This window comes from Sciurus vulgaris (genome assembly GCF_902686455.1).
Source record: "Sciurus vulgaris genome assembly, chromosome: 3".
Classification (NCBI taxonomy): Eukaryota; Metazoa; Chordata; class Mammalia; order Rodentia; family Sciuridae; genus Sciurus; species Sciurus vulgaris.
Genome location: NC_136463.1, coordinates 99,491,374 through 99,509,849, shown reverse-complemented (window position 1 = coordinate 99,509,849; position 18,476 = coordinate 99,491,374). Strand labels below are relative to the sequence as shown.

General features: G+C 34.2%; 1 protein-coding gene across 15 annotated transcripts in view; it reads left to right on the top strand.

Moving 5' to 3' along the window:
- The window catches only part of GTDC1 (glycosyltransferase like domain containing 1), a 536,746-nt gene that overhangs the window by 6,752 nt on the left and 511,518 nt on the right, over positions 1-18,476 (top strand). The window contains exons 2-3 of one of the 15 annotated variants that reach the window (XM_079135662.1): positions 1,125-1,228; positions 6,020-6,343. The exons of the other annotated variants lie outside the window; for them this stretch is intronic. The gene's annotated coding sequence lies outside the window, so the exon portion shown is untranslated. The remainder of the gene's footprint in view (positions 1-1,124; positions 1,229-6,019; positions 6,344-18,476) is intronic. 15 annotated transcript variants of the gene reach the window in all.

Below are 18,476 nucleotides of genomic sequence, written 5' to 3'. Positions count from 1 at the left end.
CTCAGGGCCCGACCCCTGACCTTTGTAGATCCTAACTTGAAATGGAAATTTTAGTCATTGATTGGGGTGGAGGAAAATGATTTCTGCTGCAGTTGACTAAGTTTTGCAGTATTCCTGGGCTCCTGGCATCTGGAAAAGCTATTGGTATCTGTAGCAACCACTGTAGCTGTGATGACATTGTCTTCTAGGCTCTTTGTTGTTTTGTTTTTTAAATGGAGGCAAGCTGTTGCAGCCACAGAGATGTGGGCTGACACCTTTACAAATGAATTTATTTCTCTTTAGCATACTATAGGTTCTTTACTTGAAGCATCTGAGAACACGTCTTTATTTTCGGCATGTACCAGCTTCCTTTTCATCTCTTGGTTTTTAAGATACATGATGATTCATATCTTGATTGCCTTGGGTAGTGTGTGGTATCAGCAAGCTTTGCACTCAGACTTGGTAAGCATCTCCTCGGTCATTGTGTGAGGCTTCCCTAAGTATGTGCAGGCAGTGTGACTGAAGATTTTGGCCTTGATGGTTAGCCCAGACTGATTTTGACCCTGTACCGTTTTTATGATCAGTATGCTTCTGAGGAAAATTAGGTACTTGTCTAAGTTTTAGTTTTCCTCATCTTTAAAATGTGGAATAATATCTCTTGGCAATGTTGAGTTGGTTTTTAAACTTTTTAAAAGAGTAATCTTGATGCATCGATTCATTGTCATTTTCAAATAGTATAAATTCATGCACTAACTCATATTATTTTAAATGGAAGTAGATTTTGTTCCATTTAAAGATAGAAGTAATCAAGTTGGTGGAAATCTTTTCAAATAGAGGTCTGCCCTGTTGACTTTAAAACTACATAAAACCCTTGTAAGCCATTGATCTGCTCATGTATACAAATGATGTACCAGTGTGCAGTGTACCAGTGTGTGGTGTACAGAGGCAGAGCATGCAGTTTCTGTTGTTTGGTTCAAAGCCCAATGTTTTAAAGGCTTTATTTCCACATTTGCCGTTTTGAGATTGCTGTGGACCTTTAGAGGTAGGACCTTGTAGGATGTCCTAAGGTCACTGGGGGTGTGCTCTCAAAGGAAATTGTAGGACCCTGGTCTCATCTTCTCTCTCTCTCTGCTTCCTGGCTCAAGATGTGAGTACTCCCACTGACATGTGGTCTCACCATTGACATGCTGCCCTTGTCAGAGGCTCTAACCATGTGACCACATCATCTTGGAGTTGAACCTCTAAAACTGTAAGCTAAATAAGCCTCCTTTTCTTTATAAGTAACTTATTATCAGGTATTTTGTTGTAGTAACACAAAGTTGACTAGAGTATTCTGGAGTCATACCTGGATTTGTTGTAGATGATCTACTACTTTTCACTTGAGTAACCTACAGCAGAGTATTTTAGCTATATGTTTCGACGTTTTTATCTATAACAAAGATACAAAGACTAATAAAGGATAAAAAGAATTATAAAAAGATTGTTATCAAGACTTAGATTAAGCATGCAAAATACTTCATTGTATGAGTTCATTAATACTGTTGTCATTTTGACCTTGGACAGATAATTTCCTATGTCTCTACCCCAGGTTTCCACATCTGTACCACAATAGCTAGTGAATAGTGTTATGAGGATTAAATGAGATAATATATGTACAGGCTTACAAAATGTTAATAGCTATTATATATATTATTAATTTGGTTTCAGAATAAATTACATCATTTTGAGTTAAAGAATTCATCCACATATTTGATAAATCTTTTATTTTTCAAACTTAATCATTCATAACTTTCAGTATTTCCTTAAGACAGTATTTCTTAAATTGTGATGTACAGGCCTATTGGAGTCACTGAATTGCTTTTAGGGGGTCCATGGGAATAAAACTGTTATCAGAATAATAGTAAATTTTGCCTTTTTGTTTGCTTGTGCAAAGCCAGTGTGTGAGTAAACCCTGGAAATCTTTTTTTTTTTTATTTTTAATTTTTTTCATTTTTATTTATTTATTTTTTTTTATTTTACAGACCACATTTTGATTCATTGTACATAAATGGGTACAGATTTTCGTTCTATGGTTGTGCATGATGTAGATTCATACCATTCGTGTAAGCATACATGTACATAGGGTAATGATGTCTGTCTCATTCCACCATCTTTCATACTCCCTCCCCCTCCACCCTCTCATTTTCTCTACGTAATCTAAAGTTCCTCCATTCTTCTCTTACCCCCACCCCATTATGTATCATCATTCATGGAAATCTTAATAGTAATTAATGTCGATGTACCAAACTATACTAGTAATCATTGTATTTTTCACTGAGAAGCATGCACAGGTTAAACAAAAACAAAACAACAATAATGAAAACAAAGCAAATAACTCCAGCTAACTTCATATTAAGAAAGCCCTTGATAAAGTAGTGACCAGTTGTTAATTTTGTTAAGTCTTGACTCTGAGTATTTTTTATTTTTAAATTTGGTGTGAGGAGAGAGGACATTTGCAAAAAGTGCTTCTGCTGTACATCCAGAGCACATTTCTTGTCTAGAGGAAAAATCTTAAGTGTGAGTTTTCTTTTTCTTTCTTTCTTCTTTCTTTTTTTTTTAGTTGCCAGTGAAACTAGCCACATTTTTATGAAACATCACTTTTACTTTAAAGAATGACTATTGGACAAACTGATTAAATTATTTGGTGATCATTTTCTTGAAAATTAACAGAGAGCCTGTCACTTTAAGGGAAACTACTGACAGTGTTTGTTGCCAATGATAAAAATGCAAAAACTTTTAAAGTGAAAATTAAAAATTTAGGTAGTTAACTTAAATAAATTTTAGGTAATTTTTAGGTAACTTGTGTTACCTTCTGTGTTTTGGTCTGCTTTTTAATATTTAAAATATTTTTTCTGATGAGGTAGAGGGTGATATTAATGAATATGGGTTTTTTTGGTTGTTTGTGTCAAGATTTGTAGAATCTGTATAACTGAATACTGACTACTATTTCAAAGTTTCCAGTATTATAAAATTATGGCTGAAAAGATCCTTTCAAATAGCAAGTAACAGAAAAATAAAAATTATGGAATATAAAAATTTTATATGAATTGGATTCCACATTATAACTAATCCTTAAGAAACTCCTACTTGTCAAGTTTAGATGAATTATCAAAAAGAACATTCTTAATTATCTGAACAATTGGTTAACGTTAACACATACTTCTTTTATGATGTATTTGAGGCCTTTTTTTTCATATAACTCAATCAACCTATCATAACAGATTGAATGTAGAAGCAGATATGAAAATCTGCCTGTCTTCTAGTAAGCTAAACATGAAAGAAATATGAAAACCTTGTATAATAGTATCACTTTTCTTTCTAAGCTTCTTTTGTATTTTGGAAAACATTTTTTTCATAAAATGTGAAATTGTCTTAATTGTTTCTGTATAAGATAAAAGTTTAAAAATTAAACACCTAAGAATTTCCCATCTAATTTCTAATATGGTAAATATTGATAATTAGCACCCATAAATATTGATAATTAGCACCCATATAAACAAAGCTCTTGGGTGTACTCAGTAATTTTTAAGAACACAAAGGAATTCTGACTCTAAGAAGTTTGGGAACTGTTTCTTTAAGGAAAGGAGACTAGGCTCAAATGAGTACAGTTTTAAGTATTTAGTCTTTTTTGAATATGGGCAGTATGACTCTGTGTGTTTTTAAAAAAGATTTTTGCTTTTTAAATTTCTTTGGTACCAGAAACGAACACAGGGGCACTTATTCACTGAACCACATTCCCAGTCCTTTTTATTTTTTATTTTGAGACATAGTATCACTAAGTTGCTCAGGACCTTGCTAAGTTGCTGAGATTGTCTTCGGACTTGTCCTGCCTCAGCCTCCCGAGCTACTGGAATTAGGGCATGTGCCACCACACTTGGCTAAGATTTTTATTTTTAAGATTGACACTACCCCTAACTGCTCAGAAGGCTGAGGCAGGAGGATCATGAGTTCAAAGCCAGCTTCAGCAAAAGCGAGGTGCTAAGCGACTCAGTAAGACTCTGCCTCTTAAATAAAATATAAAATAGGGCTGGGGATGTGGGTTAGTGATTGAGTGCCTCTGAGTTCAATCCCTAGTAACCTCCACCCCCCGCCCCCGAAATAAAAGATTGGTACTACCTATAGGATTATATTCAGAATTGAGATATGGTTACCAGTAATACCAGTTAGTCATTTCATGCTTGATACCACTCTTTTGCTAATAAGGTATATATGCTATTTTTGGAACTTTTCACCATGGCATGATATATCAGGGTTGTAGTGACTCACTTTGCTGAAGACAACCTGCCATTTTCTTAGAAGTCCATATACCAGGCTTATGTGTTCTGACATTTCATAGCTATTTTCCGGTATGATCAGTCCACAATGCGTATCTAAATTAGTTATTTGCAAGAAAACCATATATAGTATGAACTACAGATGAGTTCGTAATAATAGTATAGTATGGACAGTTCAGCCTCATTATGGACTATTAACATTTTTCTGTGGGGAATTACATTTTTACACCTCAAAATCTAGCCAGACATGTATCTTCATTTCAGTCCAGCAATAGCAGGACATCCCCCTTTGCCCTCACAGTAGAAAGAGGATTGTTAAAGCTTTATTAATAGCATGAGAGGTATTCTGAAGTTACTCTGAAAAGGCACTCTAACTTGGGCATCTTAGGTGATTGGAAGGTGGTAGATAACACTCTCAGATGATGCAAATTTAGAAACTTTGGGCCAGCTAGCAATAGTGGGGGCGGGGGGGGGGGGCGGGGAAGAGAAGGGATGTTCTGGAGGCTGTTCCATGTTGGGACAGATACTTGAAAAAAAAAAGAGGTATTTTAAGTTGGATATTCCTAGGTTGGGAAATTCAGCAGTGTGTAGGGAGTTTGCTTTGTTGTGTTCTTATTATTTTAATGGAGCTCAAGCAATAGAATGACAAGCCAATTGGGAAAATCGAACTTATCTTAGGCCAGAGGTTTGAAGGTGAAAAGAACATGAGTGATGAGTTCCAGGGACAATGATAATCAGAAGGAGTAATGGAGGACAGAGGTATGTTGATATGTGTAGGCTGTATAGGGGTCCCCCCCAAAAAATCCATATTCTAGGGTGGTCGTTAGAGCAGGGACAGGACTGACAATTGGTTAGCACAGTTCAGTTGAAAAATGTTACTCAACTCATTGTCTTGAGGTCGCTGGCTGGAAAGATAGAAGACTTGTGGCCAGTAGAGGAAACCTTCTACTGATATGGAGAGTGGTCGATGTGCAGCAGAAATCCAGAACCAGGAGAGCCTGGAGAAGTGGAAAAGGCTAAAGTTAGAGAACTGCAATTTGACCTGTGTTGATCTCCTTGCCTCTTCCCGCCCTGTCAATATTAATCCCTTAGATTGAGGCAAAACTGAGCCAAAGGAGACAGAAAGTGACTTATAGGTGTCAGCATTGGAGAGACAGGGTTGACCCAACAAATGTATGTTAATTGGATGGGAATTAAGGCAGGGGAACATTTGGGTCATTACAGTATTTCCACTCAGATTATTTATACAGCAGACCCTGGGTAGCATATTACCTGCTCACCAAAAAATTCTCTAGACTGGGGTTGCAAACTGTTTCTGTAAAACACCAGATAGTAAATATATAAGGCTTTATGGGTCACATGGTTCCTGTTGCACTTAAGTCTGCCATTGCATGAAAGCAGCTGAAGAAAAATACATTAATGAAGGAACATGTCTGTGTTTCAATAAAGCCTTATTTATGGAAACTCAAATCTGAATTTTGTATTATTTTCATATGTCACAAAGTATTAAAAAAATGTTTTTCAGCCATTTTATAATATAAAATCCATCTTTAGATCATAGCTGTATAACAACATGCCCCAAGCTGAATTTCGGTCTATGAGCTCTTGTTTTCTGGCCACTGTTTTAGGAAATGAATGACTTATCAGTTATGATGCAGTAAGCTTAGCAGTACTGAAATAGATGTTCTCTAGAACAATGCTCTTGGTGACACTGTCTTGTTTTATAGGTGACATTGATGATAAAAATCCATTCAAGAATTTAGATGTGACATCTGCAGCAGGTTCAAATTTCTCAGCTATAAGACAAACTGGATACTTCATAAGAATTGTCATCTATTATGCACAGAGAGCCAAAAATCCGTTACTGAAATTGTCTGGGTGAGCTGCCTGCTGGGTCCAGTGATGCAGTAGTAGACAAAGAAGTTGAAAGAGAAGTCTGGCATATTCTGTGGATGACTGGCAGAGTGTGACACCAATATGGCATCAAACCCTACTATGATTCCAAGGACTTTATGACAAAATAAAAAAGAAAAAAATTATTTGTAATAGAGGTTGGTGTGGTTCAAGTAAATTTGATCTTTTCTTGGGGAATGTGTACTGCATTATCATTCCATAATGATATATAATAATTGCCTTGGTAATCGAACTTTAAATATTCTTGTCTTTATTCATGAAACTTATGTAGTTATTACCTTTTTGAATTGGGTTCTCTGACTCTAAGAGATTCAGTGAAGAATAACAGCTATTTACTAAATAGGTTAATTTAAGGATTAAATTAATTAATTTAAGTTTTTCCCATGGAAGTTTTTGCTTGGGATTCTTGAAACTATGCTCTCAGGTGGAACATTTATAATAGTCTGTTTGCAAAAAGCTATCTGGATTTTCTTGGAAAACATTTTTTTGTATGGACTCTTTTACTCAATAGTAAAATAGAAAATCATAATGTAGAGTACTAGTGTGCATAGAATAGTTGAATTTCTAAATATTTTTCAGACCTAATAATTATATTAGCTTACAATAATTTAGCAAACAGGTATGAATTGGAAAAAAACTTATGTATTTTTTGTTAGCTATGAACCATAAAATGAGCATCAAAGTAATCTCTGAGTCAAATTGGTGTTTTGTTTGGTTAGGAGTCTCTGCTTTTGACCAGTCATGGTAGCACATTCCTGTAATCCCAGCATCTGGGGAAGCTGAGGCAGGAGGATCAAAAGTTCAAAGCCAGCCTCAGCAACAGTGAGGTGCTAAGCAACTCATTGAGACCCTGTCTCTAAATAAAATATGAAAAAAGGGTGGCAGTTGTGACTCAGTGGCAGAGTAACCCTGAGTTCAATCCCCAGTAACCAAAAAATAAACAAAATAAAAAAAGAATCTCTGCTCTTGGTATGCATCTATTTATACCATTAATAGAGGATTTGAAAGTAGCTGGGAAATGAAGTGGGTAGATTCTCCTAAAGTTGGATTCCATTTTTCCCCTCAGTGAATTGTCAACCATTTTTTTTTTTTTCATGTCAGTATTCAACAGAAGCTCTGACAGCCTAGGATATACATTTTATTTAACTTGTACAGCTCATCTACAAACAGAAGTTTTCTCTACCTTGAAATCCTTGTTCAGAGCATATACTATTCAATTTGTCAGTATGCCATTGCCTGACTACATGTTATTGGTCAGAATGCAGTACAACTAACATAGCTATCCTGCCAGGAAGAAGATCTGCAGGTTGGTGGATAGTGGAAGTACACACGTCTAATTTAAAAGTCAGATTAGAGATCAAAATCATATGATAACTTTATGAGTAATCGATTTCATGGTTTTTAAACTGTTTTTTAATTGAAGTAATGCCTGTAACTGAAATGCAGTTTTATTGTAACATTGGAATACCTTAAACTTTTGAATTTGGAAGAAGAGGCAAGGCTTAAATTTTAAAACTCAGGGATTTTTTTTTTTTTTTTTTTTTTGTATCTGTGTATGTATATCTGTGGGGTGCATAGGATCAAATCTAGAGCCTTGTGTATATTAGATGAGTGCTCTACCTCTGCTCACAACTCAAGATATGAATCAGAATGCCCTGTCATTTATTGTGCATAATTTAACTTCCCAGTGGATTGGATTTGAGGTTGATGTGATTACTATTTGAAAATATTTGTTATTTTCAAATGTAAGTTACTTTGGAAAGACCAGTTGTCTGTGCGTATGTGTGTGTTTTTAAATCAGCAGTCAAGGCCCGGGAATGTAGTTCAGTGGTAGAGTGAATGCTTACCATGTGTGAGGCTTTGGGTCCTCAGCATTGCAAATATAAATAAGATAGTAAGCACCTTTTTACCTTGTAGATAAAATATATTTAGTAAGAGTTGTGAATTTAGTGTTAATAGCTCATTCAAATCTGAATGTCCTTTGTGGTTTTTGGAGGTTTTGTGTAAGGGACAAGGGACACTGTAGTTTATAGTTACTTTTTTCTTTTTAGATAAATCCTTTTCAAAATGAAGTAACAGTAGAGTATATAAATACAACTTGATGGATTATAGTTATTCTTAATTTACCTGTCCAGATTGAAGTTGAGAACCATCTCATAAGAGTATTAAGAAGTAGTTCATAGCAGAATGGGTAGTGCTATTTGATTTGAGAACATAGTTGCAGAAAAGCATCTGTGTTAAATCTTTGCAGTGGTTCTTGAGCCATTAATTGGTTTGTTAAATATAGTCAAGAAAAGAAGATGATCAAGTGTTTAAAACTAGGTTTGTATCAGCAGTCAAAAGAATATTTGGTTTTAACCTCACTGTCTTGTGTGGCAAACTCTCGTGAATTGCTTTTTTGAGATGACAAAATGTTGGGATTAGGAGGATTTTGAGAATTTTTCTATCAACTATGTTTTACAAAGGATTTATTTAGTTATGACAGTTTAAGATATGAGAAAGACAGTGATTTACATGGATTTCAAGAAAGATTTGAAGAAAAGTTAATGTAGGGTAAGGGTATAGTAGGTATACATTACTATGTTTGTTTTAGTAGAGTAGTGATTTAGGTTGATACTTTTACCACCTTTGCCCCTAACTTCATAGACTGATTATAGCTGCTTTTCCTTAAGGAGAGTGGGAGGTAATTTTTTGAATGGAAAAAAGTAATGCCATTTCAGATTTTGGGAAATTAGTGGAATGTAAAAGAGAGAATGAGATCTAAATATGATAGATAATAAGATCAAAGATGAATTGTCTTTTTGGATTGATAGGGTGCTACTAGTAAAGATATCAGTGGAATGGAGTGGTTTGTTACCATGGACTGTTTATTGACACTCTGCAACCAGACATTGAATAAGGTACTTTGCATAAGTTACTTCTAGTTCTGTCTGCAACCTAGAATTATCTCAATTTCATGATGAGGATTACTAGGAGTTAAGTGGTATATCTTTGAATAAATATTAAAATAGTGTCCTACAGCTAGTGACTGATTTTGTGTAGAGGTCTTTTCTATCTGGAGATTGTTTGTCAAATTAAGAAATAAAAAAAAGTAATCTAAAAAACCAACATATACTATGGGGAAATTTTAAGATTTAACAGCTTTTAAAATGAATAACTTCATGTTGGTATAGAATGATGTTGGAGCCTCCTTGAAAACCTTGATGTGATACGTTTTCTGATACCGTATCTGGTCTCTAGAATTATCTATTGGGTTGCCTTTGATATTAGTATAGTAATATCTAGGTAGAAAATCCTTATTTAAAGGGTGGGTGGTGAGCTTTCATAGAAGCTGATGATGCATATCATAAGTTGAATTGATAGAATGTTTAGAGAAAGTACTTGAGAATGTGTTTGAAGAAGTGATAAATTAAATTAAAATTAATTAATTTTAAAATTAATTAAAATTAAAGCATATACCCCAGTGAATTCAGTCTATTTGATCAGTTTCCCAATTTAGTAGGATTTTAGTTTAGTTGAGCAAAGGTTTAGTGAACACTTAGAGTAGAACACAGTAAGGTACTGTGTTAAGGCATTTCATGGAATGCAAAGATGACTGAGACATTTGCTGTCTCACGGAATAGCTTTACCATAGACAGCTGAAGGTAATCCATGGCAGAATAACATAGGTGCTTTACATGTTTATGTGGCACTACTGTGGGAATGTGAAAAGTATGGTATGTTTCACTGGGGTTCTGGGTAGGCTGTGTGGAGAAGGCTAAGTTTGGGCTGGATCTTTAAAGAAGAGAAGGATGTCAAATGGGAAGAAGGGCATTCTATCCTAAAATAAGAGTCATAGAATTAGGAATAAATAGATGATTGGGAAGTAGTAATACTCATACTGGACAGATAAAAATTTTAGAAAATGGTTGCAACCACAAGTTAAGCATGCTTGCTCACATTATAATTCCAGTGTAGGCTTGTTATATTTGCATGTTGTTTGTACATTTCTTCGGTAAAGCATAAAGTGTGTCTTTCTTTATGATATATAGTGTGCATTATTAAGGTGGAAATGTTACTCACTTAAGAGCCTGGATGGTTATAAGCATCAAAATCAAACTTCTAAGTCTAATCACAAAGTCTATTACTTGCCTTGATTTAAAACAGTAAAATGTAGAGGAGAAGATGATTTTTACATATGAACCTAAGAAGCATTTGGCAGTACAATTAGTTTCATAACAAGTGATTGTTTTTTAAAGCCTTCCCAGAATAAGAATGAGTATCTTGATGCTAGTGTCACTTTTAAATAGCTATAGCTCCAGGAATGTGTCTGTTCCACGTTATTATCTTAAATACACACCTTATCTATCCATATTGCTGTACTTCAAATGTGAAAGTAAAAATAAAGGTGTGAAGTGCCTAGCAGACTTGTATGGATTTATGTAAATCAGAAAACACAAAAATCCATTAGTCTCAGTGCTGAAGCCTTGATGTATTTAAGTATGGAAGATTTCCTTAAAGTTATACACACACACACACACCCATAATTTCCAGGGATTTACTTTGCAAAAAAAAAAAATCTTTATTTCACTGAACTTCAGACACGGATTCAACTGTCTTATGATAGCTTCGTAAGAGTATTAAAGTTGTTTAAATCTTGAAATGCACAAAATCGATCCTTTAAACCCAATTTTTCCATCTTTGGCCTCTCCCACTTTCTTGTGTAAATTAGTGAACAAGTCCATCGGTGTTACACAGACCAAAACTCTTGGAGTCATCACTGATTCTTTCTTTTTAAAATTTTATTTTTTAGTGCATTATAATTACACGAGGGTGGGGTTCATTTTGACATATTCATAAAAGTATATAACAGTTTTCTCCATTTCTGTTCCCAGTATTACCCGCTTCCCTCCTTTCCTCTCTTCCCCAGGTCCCCCTTCCTCTACTCTATTGGTCTTTATTTCTTCCCTTCCCTTCCTTTCCTTTCCCTCCCTCCTTCTCTCTCTTCCTTTTTCCTTTCCTTTCCTCTCTCCCCTTCCTCTCTTTCTCATCCACAGCCTGTCAGTAGTTCATGCTGACTCATCAAAACACATCTAGAATTTGAACCTGACTACTTTTTACCACTCCCACAACTGCCTTGTTTAATCCACTCTTACTTGGGCTATTTTAGTAGCCTCCTGACTGGTCTCTCATCATCTCACAGCCTGAAACCTAGTGCTTGTGTCTAATATAGTACAGTAACCAGAAAAACTGAAACAGAAGTAAAATCTGTCATTCAAAACTTCAGTTGTGGGCTGGGGATATACCTCAGTTGGTAGAGTGCTTGCCTCACAAACAAGGCCCTGGGTTCAATCCCCTGCACTGCAAACAAAACAAAACAAAACTTCAGTTGTTTCCTCTCTTATGCATTGTAAATTTAGTCTTGGTGGAAGCCTGCCTATAAAACTCTGTATATTGCCCCTTCGTAACCTCATTATTTAGATTTTCTTAGTTTACTACATTCCATCTACACCTGAACAGTATGTTGTTTCTTGAATAACTGACTTGGGATATTTAGTTTGCTGTTGCTTCTGCCTGGAGTGCTTTTTCTATTAGATGGCATTTCAGCTTATTCCCTAGTTCTTCTTGATATGTTAAATCCCTAGTGAGACCTTCCTTGATCATCTTACTTAAAATGCCCCTCTCCTTCCTACCTCTTTGTTTTTCTTATCATCACTACTCCAAATTCACTCATTGTGTATTCCAGCTTACTTTTTTTGTAGTCTTCTTCTGTTATGATGAAACCTTGATGGCTACAAGGAATTTTCCCCAATTTATTTAATATTGAACCACTAAACTTATTCCTGGACATAATTGTTACTTAATGCATAATCGATTGAATGAATAAAATACAATAACTTACTAAATAAAAGTTAAACCTATAGTAAAAACCTCATTTGTCTTCTGGTGGTATCTTTGGAGAATGATGGTATTTCCAAATGCCTGCATGCTACTTAAAAAATTTTAAATGATATTTATTGGTGTAATTTGCATGTAATAAATATATTTACTTTAAGTGCAGCAGTCAGTGAATTTTGGCAAATGTACACTCTGATATAACTATTGTTGCAATTAAGGTATAGAATATTTCCATCATCTCGAAAAATTCCCTCCTCTTCCTTCACGGTCACCACTTTCCTTATCCTCATCTCCAGGCAACTATTGATCTGATTTTTGTCATTATAAATTTGTTATTCCTACTCTAGAGTTTTATATAAACAGACTTATACATTGTGCATTTTTTCAGTATGCTTATTTTGAGACTGACTGATCAGGTGTCACATATAACTTGTTTATTTCCATTGCAGAATAGTGTGCCTTTGTATAAATGTGGCATAATTTGCTTATCAGTTTATTTGTTGATGGACATTTGAGGTGTTTCCATTTTTTGCCTATAAGGAATAATGCTACTGAGTGTTCACGTATGAGTCTTTACATAAATACGCTTTGTCATATGGTAAATGCATGTTTAACTTTGTAAGAAATTGCCCCACTGTTTCAAGTGATCATACCATATTCACTAGCAATGTCTGAAAGTTTTAGTTGCTAAAATTCTAGCTAGTACTTGACATAATTCTTTTAAATTCAGACATTATGTTGAGTATGTAGTGATATCTTGTTGTTTTAATTTGCAGTTATTAATTATTTGATTTCCAGTGATATTGATTTTTTTTTTTTTTAGTAGGAGGAAATGCTTGAGTTGAACCCAGGGCCGTGTACGTGATCTTTTCATTTACTTTTTGGCAATTCTTTTATTTTTTGTGAAATGTTTGATCAAATCTTGTGTTCATTTAAAGAAAAAATGAGTTGTTTCTTGTCATTTAGTTATAGAGTTCTTTATATATTTGTATACAAATTCTTGTCAGACATATTTTCCCCTGGTCTGTAGATTTCTTTTTTCTTTTATTGATGGTGCAATTTGATGAGCAGAGGTTTTCAACTTGAAGTCCAGTTTATAAATTTTTTTTTTCTCTCCCTCCCTTTCTTCCTTCAAATCTTTGACTCCTGGTTGTAAGGGTTTTCTCTTGTGTTCTAAGCATTTTACAGTTTAAGCTCTTTCTTAGGTCTCTGGTTCATTTTGAGTTAGTTTTTGTATACAGTATGTGGGTAAAGATCAAGGTTCATACTTTTCCATGTCTATTCGTTCAAGGCCCATTTGTTGAAAAAACTATCTTCTTTAGTTACCTTGACAAATGTTTGTTAAAAATCAACTAATTATATATCTGTAGCCCTTTTTCTAGATTGTATTATATTGATCTATATGTGTTTTGTGCCACCATATTATTTTAGAGTAAGGCCTGAAATCACATAGTGTAAATTCTTTAACTTTCTTTTTTTTTGAAATTGTTTTAAGTATGTCTTTTCCATTTTCATATCATTTATAGAATTGGCTTATACTTTTGTGCAAAATGTAGAATTTTGATTGCCACTGTATTGAATTCTACAATTCAATTTAGGAAGCTTTAATCTTTAAACTACTATTCCAATCCATGAACATCATATATCTCCATTTATTTAGTTATTTTAAAATTTCTCATAGCAGTGTTTATAGTTTTCAGTGTGTTGGTTTCTTAAAATTTATCCTAAGTGGATAGGATATGGATTCGATTTTGAAGGTTTTTGAAAATGCTCTTTTTTTTTAAAAAAAATTACACTTTGTCGTGGTTGGTATGCAGAAGTAGAATTGATTTTTACATGTTGAACTTTTATCCTACTACCTTACTAATTCATGCATTTATGCTTTTGACTTTCAAATTCCTCATGTTTGGCTATGTATATGGTCCTGTTAACTCACAAATAAAGACAATTTTATATATTCTTTTCCAGTATTCATGTCTTCTATTTCTTTATTGCATTGACTTAAATCTCAGTGCAGTGTTAAATAGGAGTGATTAGAGTGAACATCCTTTCTTAGTTTGAGTCAGGGAAAAATTATTTAGGTTTACACTAATATGTATGACATTGGCTGTAAATATTTTATGTCCAATCAGGTAGAGCAAGTTCCCTTTTATTCTTTATACTGAGAGCTTTTATTATAAATTAGTGTTAAATTTTGTAACCTGCTTTTTCTGCATCTATAGGGAGAATAAAATTTTTAGAAAATTATTAATATGGTGAATTGTATTGAGTGAACTTCAAATCTTACCAGCTTTGTATTTCTGTGATTAAATCACATTCGATCAAGTTATCCTTTTTGTATTATACTGAATTTTATTTGGTGTATATTGTTACTGGTTTATGAATATACTTTTATGAGGGACATCATTTGTGGTGTTTTTAATTTTTTTAAATTTGTGGTACTGGGAATTGAACTCAGGAATGCTCTACTACTGAGCTATCTCTAACTACTGAGCTATCTCTAACCCTATTTATTATTTTATTTTAAGAGAGGGTATTGTTACATTGCCCAGACTGGTCTTGAACTTGCAGTCCTTCTGCTTCAGCCTCCTTAGTCACTGGGGTTACAGGTGTGCACCATTGCACTTCGTGGGTCTTGTGTCTGGTGGACTGTTCTGTCCACCATTCATGTGTTGGAGCCTAATTCTCAATGTTTTGATGTTTGGAGATGGTGAGTTTGGAAGGTAATTAAGTTTAGATAAGGTCATGAGATTGAAGCTTTTATGATGGGATTAATGTTTTTATGAGAGAATGGATAAGCCAGAGCTTAGTCTCCTCTTTTGTTAATGAGGAGGCAGTAGGAAGGGAGCTATCTGTAAGCCAAGAAGAGGGTCCTTATCAGCAAAAGGAATTGGGTGGCACTTTGTTCTTCCTAGCCTTCCAAACTGTAAGAAATACATTTTCCCCTTTGAGCCACTCAATCTATGGTATTTTGTTTTGAAAGCATGACTTTGCTAAGATGTGTATGCATGGGCATGTAATTGTCTCTGTGTGTGTTCAGTGTCTGTCAGATTTTGGTATCAAAGTCATGATCATCTCATTAAATGCAGGAAAAAAACACTTAAATTACTTAAAAAAATGATTAAAACACTCAAACTAGGAATAAAAGTATATTCCTCAACATGGTAAAGGATATCTATAAAAAAAGTCACAACAAACATTTAATGGTGAAAAAGAGTGCTTCCCCCAAAGATTAGGAATAAGGCAGGAATGTTGTTCTTTCCAGTTCTGTCCTCTATTGTACTAGAACTTAGAGCTGGGACAATTAAGCAAGAAAAAGAAAACAAATCATCCACTGGAAAGAAGTGAAGTTATTTCTATTTACAAATAATATAATCTACATAGAAAATCCAAAGGAATCCACTAAAATCTTTTAGAATTCATAAATGAGATCAAGTTTCCATGGTATAATAGCAGTATACAGAAATCATTTGTATTTCTAAATATAGTAATGAACAGTCTGAAAATAAAAGTAAGAAAATAATTTCATTTACAGAATGTCAGAAAAATAAAAGTAAGTTTAACAGACAGTGGAGAAAAATTTTACCCTGAAGCCTACAAAAATTACTGAAAGAGATAAATGAAAAAGTATCCTATGTTCATGGACCAGGGGATTTTGTATTTTTAAGATGGCAGTAGTTTACAAAGGATCTGTACATTCCAGGCTATCAAAATCCCAGTTGCCTTTTTTTTTTCTTAGAGAATAAGAAGCTTACCTTAAAATTTATATGGAAATTCAGAATACCCAGAATAGTTGAAACAACCTCAAAAAAAGAACAAAAGCAAAGGAATCACAGTTCCTGATTTCAAACTTACTACAAAGTTTTAGTATTCAAAACAGCATGATATTTGTATAATGATAGACATAGCTTGTTGGGATAGAACTGGGAGTTCAGAAATAAACTTTGTCTATTATGTCCAATGATTTTGAACAAGGGTGGTGTGACACTTTAACAGGGAAAGAATAGTTTTTTCAATAAATGATGTTGGGATGACTGTATATTGACTAGCAAAAGAATAAGATTGGAGTTCTTTTCTATATCATATATGAAAATTAATGCCAAATGGATTATAGACCTACATGCAAGAGATGAAACTGTAAAACAAAGAAATATATGAGTACAAAGAAATATATGAGTAAATCTGATTTTCCTTGACTAGCCTTGTTACAGTATACCAAAATCAAAAGTGACAATAGAAAAAAAAAATTGAACTTAATCAAAATTAAGAACTTTTTCTTCAAAAGAAATCATCAAGAAAGTGAAAAGGCAACCCACAAAATGCAGGAAATATTTGCAAATTATATTGCTGATAAGGTACTGAGTCTAATCTATAAAGAACCCCTTGCCATTAAAAAGTCAAAAGACAACACAAAAAAAATGTGAAGAGTGAACAAACTTTTTTTTTTGGTACTGGGGATTGAACCATAGATGCTTTATCATTGAGCTTCATCCCCAGTCCTTTTTATTTTTTACTTTAAGAAGGGGTCTGGCTTAGTTGCTGAGGTTGTCCTTGAACTTTCCATCCTTGTGTTCCACCCTCATGAATCTCTGGGATTGTAGGTGTACACCACCACACCTGGCTTGAACAGACATTTATGTAATACCAATAAGCATCATGAGTAGATGCTTAGTTTCATTTATGATTATGAAATGCAAGTCAAATCAGAATTTTATTTGTTGATTTTATAAGGTTTACTACTGAGCCTTTTAAAAAAAATTTGTACTCTGATAATTTTTAAAATTTTTCTTCCTGCCCTTATTAAAGAAAAAAAAAACATTCCATTGTTTTCTGACTTCCTCTTTTATTGTATTTTTAAAGTCAATAGGGTTTCTTTTTTCTTTCTTTTTTTTAATCTTTTTTCCCTCCTATGGATCTAATATTGTAATGTGTTTATCCCCCTCCAAGCTTTTCTTTTGTGGTGCTGGGGATTGAACCCTAGGGCCTTGTGCTTGATAGGCAAGCACTCTATGAACTGAGTTATATCCCCAGCCCCCGCCCCAAGCTTTTTAGATACTTTCTTAATCTGATCACTAACTTTTAGCAAAAGAACTGTTTTGTGTTCTTTTTAAATGATGAGTTATGGGGTGTGTGTGTTTTGGTATGTACCTGCTTGGAATTCACTGAGTTGGGTCTATAGATTTATAATTTTCCTCAAATTTGAAAAATTTTAGGCTGTTACTTTCTCCAGACATTTTTTTTTCCTGCTTCTTTCTAGTATTCTAGTTACACATATGATTGATGACTAGATATTATTCTATAAGTAACTGAGGCTCAATTTACTTTTTCTCAGATTGTTTTCCCTCTTTTTCTATATAGATGGTTAAAAGTTATGTTTTTCCTCTGGAAGTTCTGTTTTTTAAAATATCTTTTGAATATTGACAAAAATGTTCTTTAAAATAAAAAGCAATATCTGCCAGTTGTGTCCTCCTGTGCCTTTAGGGTGGCTTGAAGTCACTTTCCAGAAAAGCTTGTTGAGGGAGTAAGCTCTGTGAATGTAAACTATCTACTGTATGTATTGTGCTTCCCTAAGAAACACCCTTTCTCATGGCTATAATTCTAGGGTAGGGAATAGTTAGAAATAAAAGGCCAATTCATTTAGTCTATGTAGTATTCATCCAGCAAAGAAGGGGATTGTTGTGGGCATTCTGAGATAGTACCCCACACATTCTCCAGTGTAATCTAAATCTTTAGTGAGAATTTTCTAGTTTAACCTGTTTTGTTGAACAGATTCTTTAAAAACTGAGGACAGGCACTATTTGGGGTGAAGTAGTGAACACAAATAAGCAAGTCCTCACATCCTTGTATACAAATGGTTGAAGAACATTTTCTGTATGCCATGGTGGTCGGAAGAGGAGTGCTTGGGTGTGTAGTTGCCCTATTAGGCTCTCAAAAGCCAGTATGTAGGTTTATAAATGAGGGAGGGGTAAATGTGCTTTGCTTAGCACACTTTTCACTGACGGAGCAGTCTATTTTCAGATAGTACTTGAGATAATGACAGTCCTCATTGCTTAATTTTATACACTCTTCCCACTTATTTATATCTGCTGTCATTGCTGAGGTCATCCTTTCAACAAACATTTATTGAGGACTGTGCTGGCACAGAAAGAAAAAAGACATACTTCCTGGAGGAGTGGTAAGGGCCTCCAGAGGTCTTAATTAGTGATTTGAGACCACAGTGTAAGATACTTAGCATATAATGCTTATATTTTCTCCAGAAAGCATATGGGAATTGGTAGTAGATGTGGTTTTAAAAACAGCCTCCTGGGGCTACATTTTGTGTCTGATTCTGTTTAATAAGATGAATGGTTTAATTTTTTCCACAAATTCAGGTTGTGATATTTGCAACTTTGG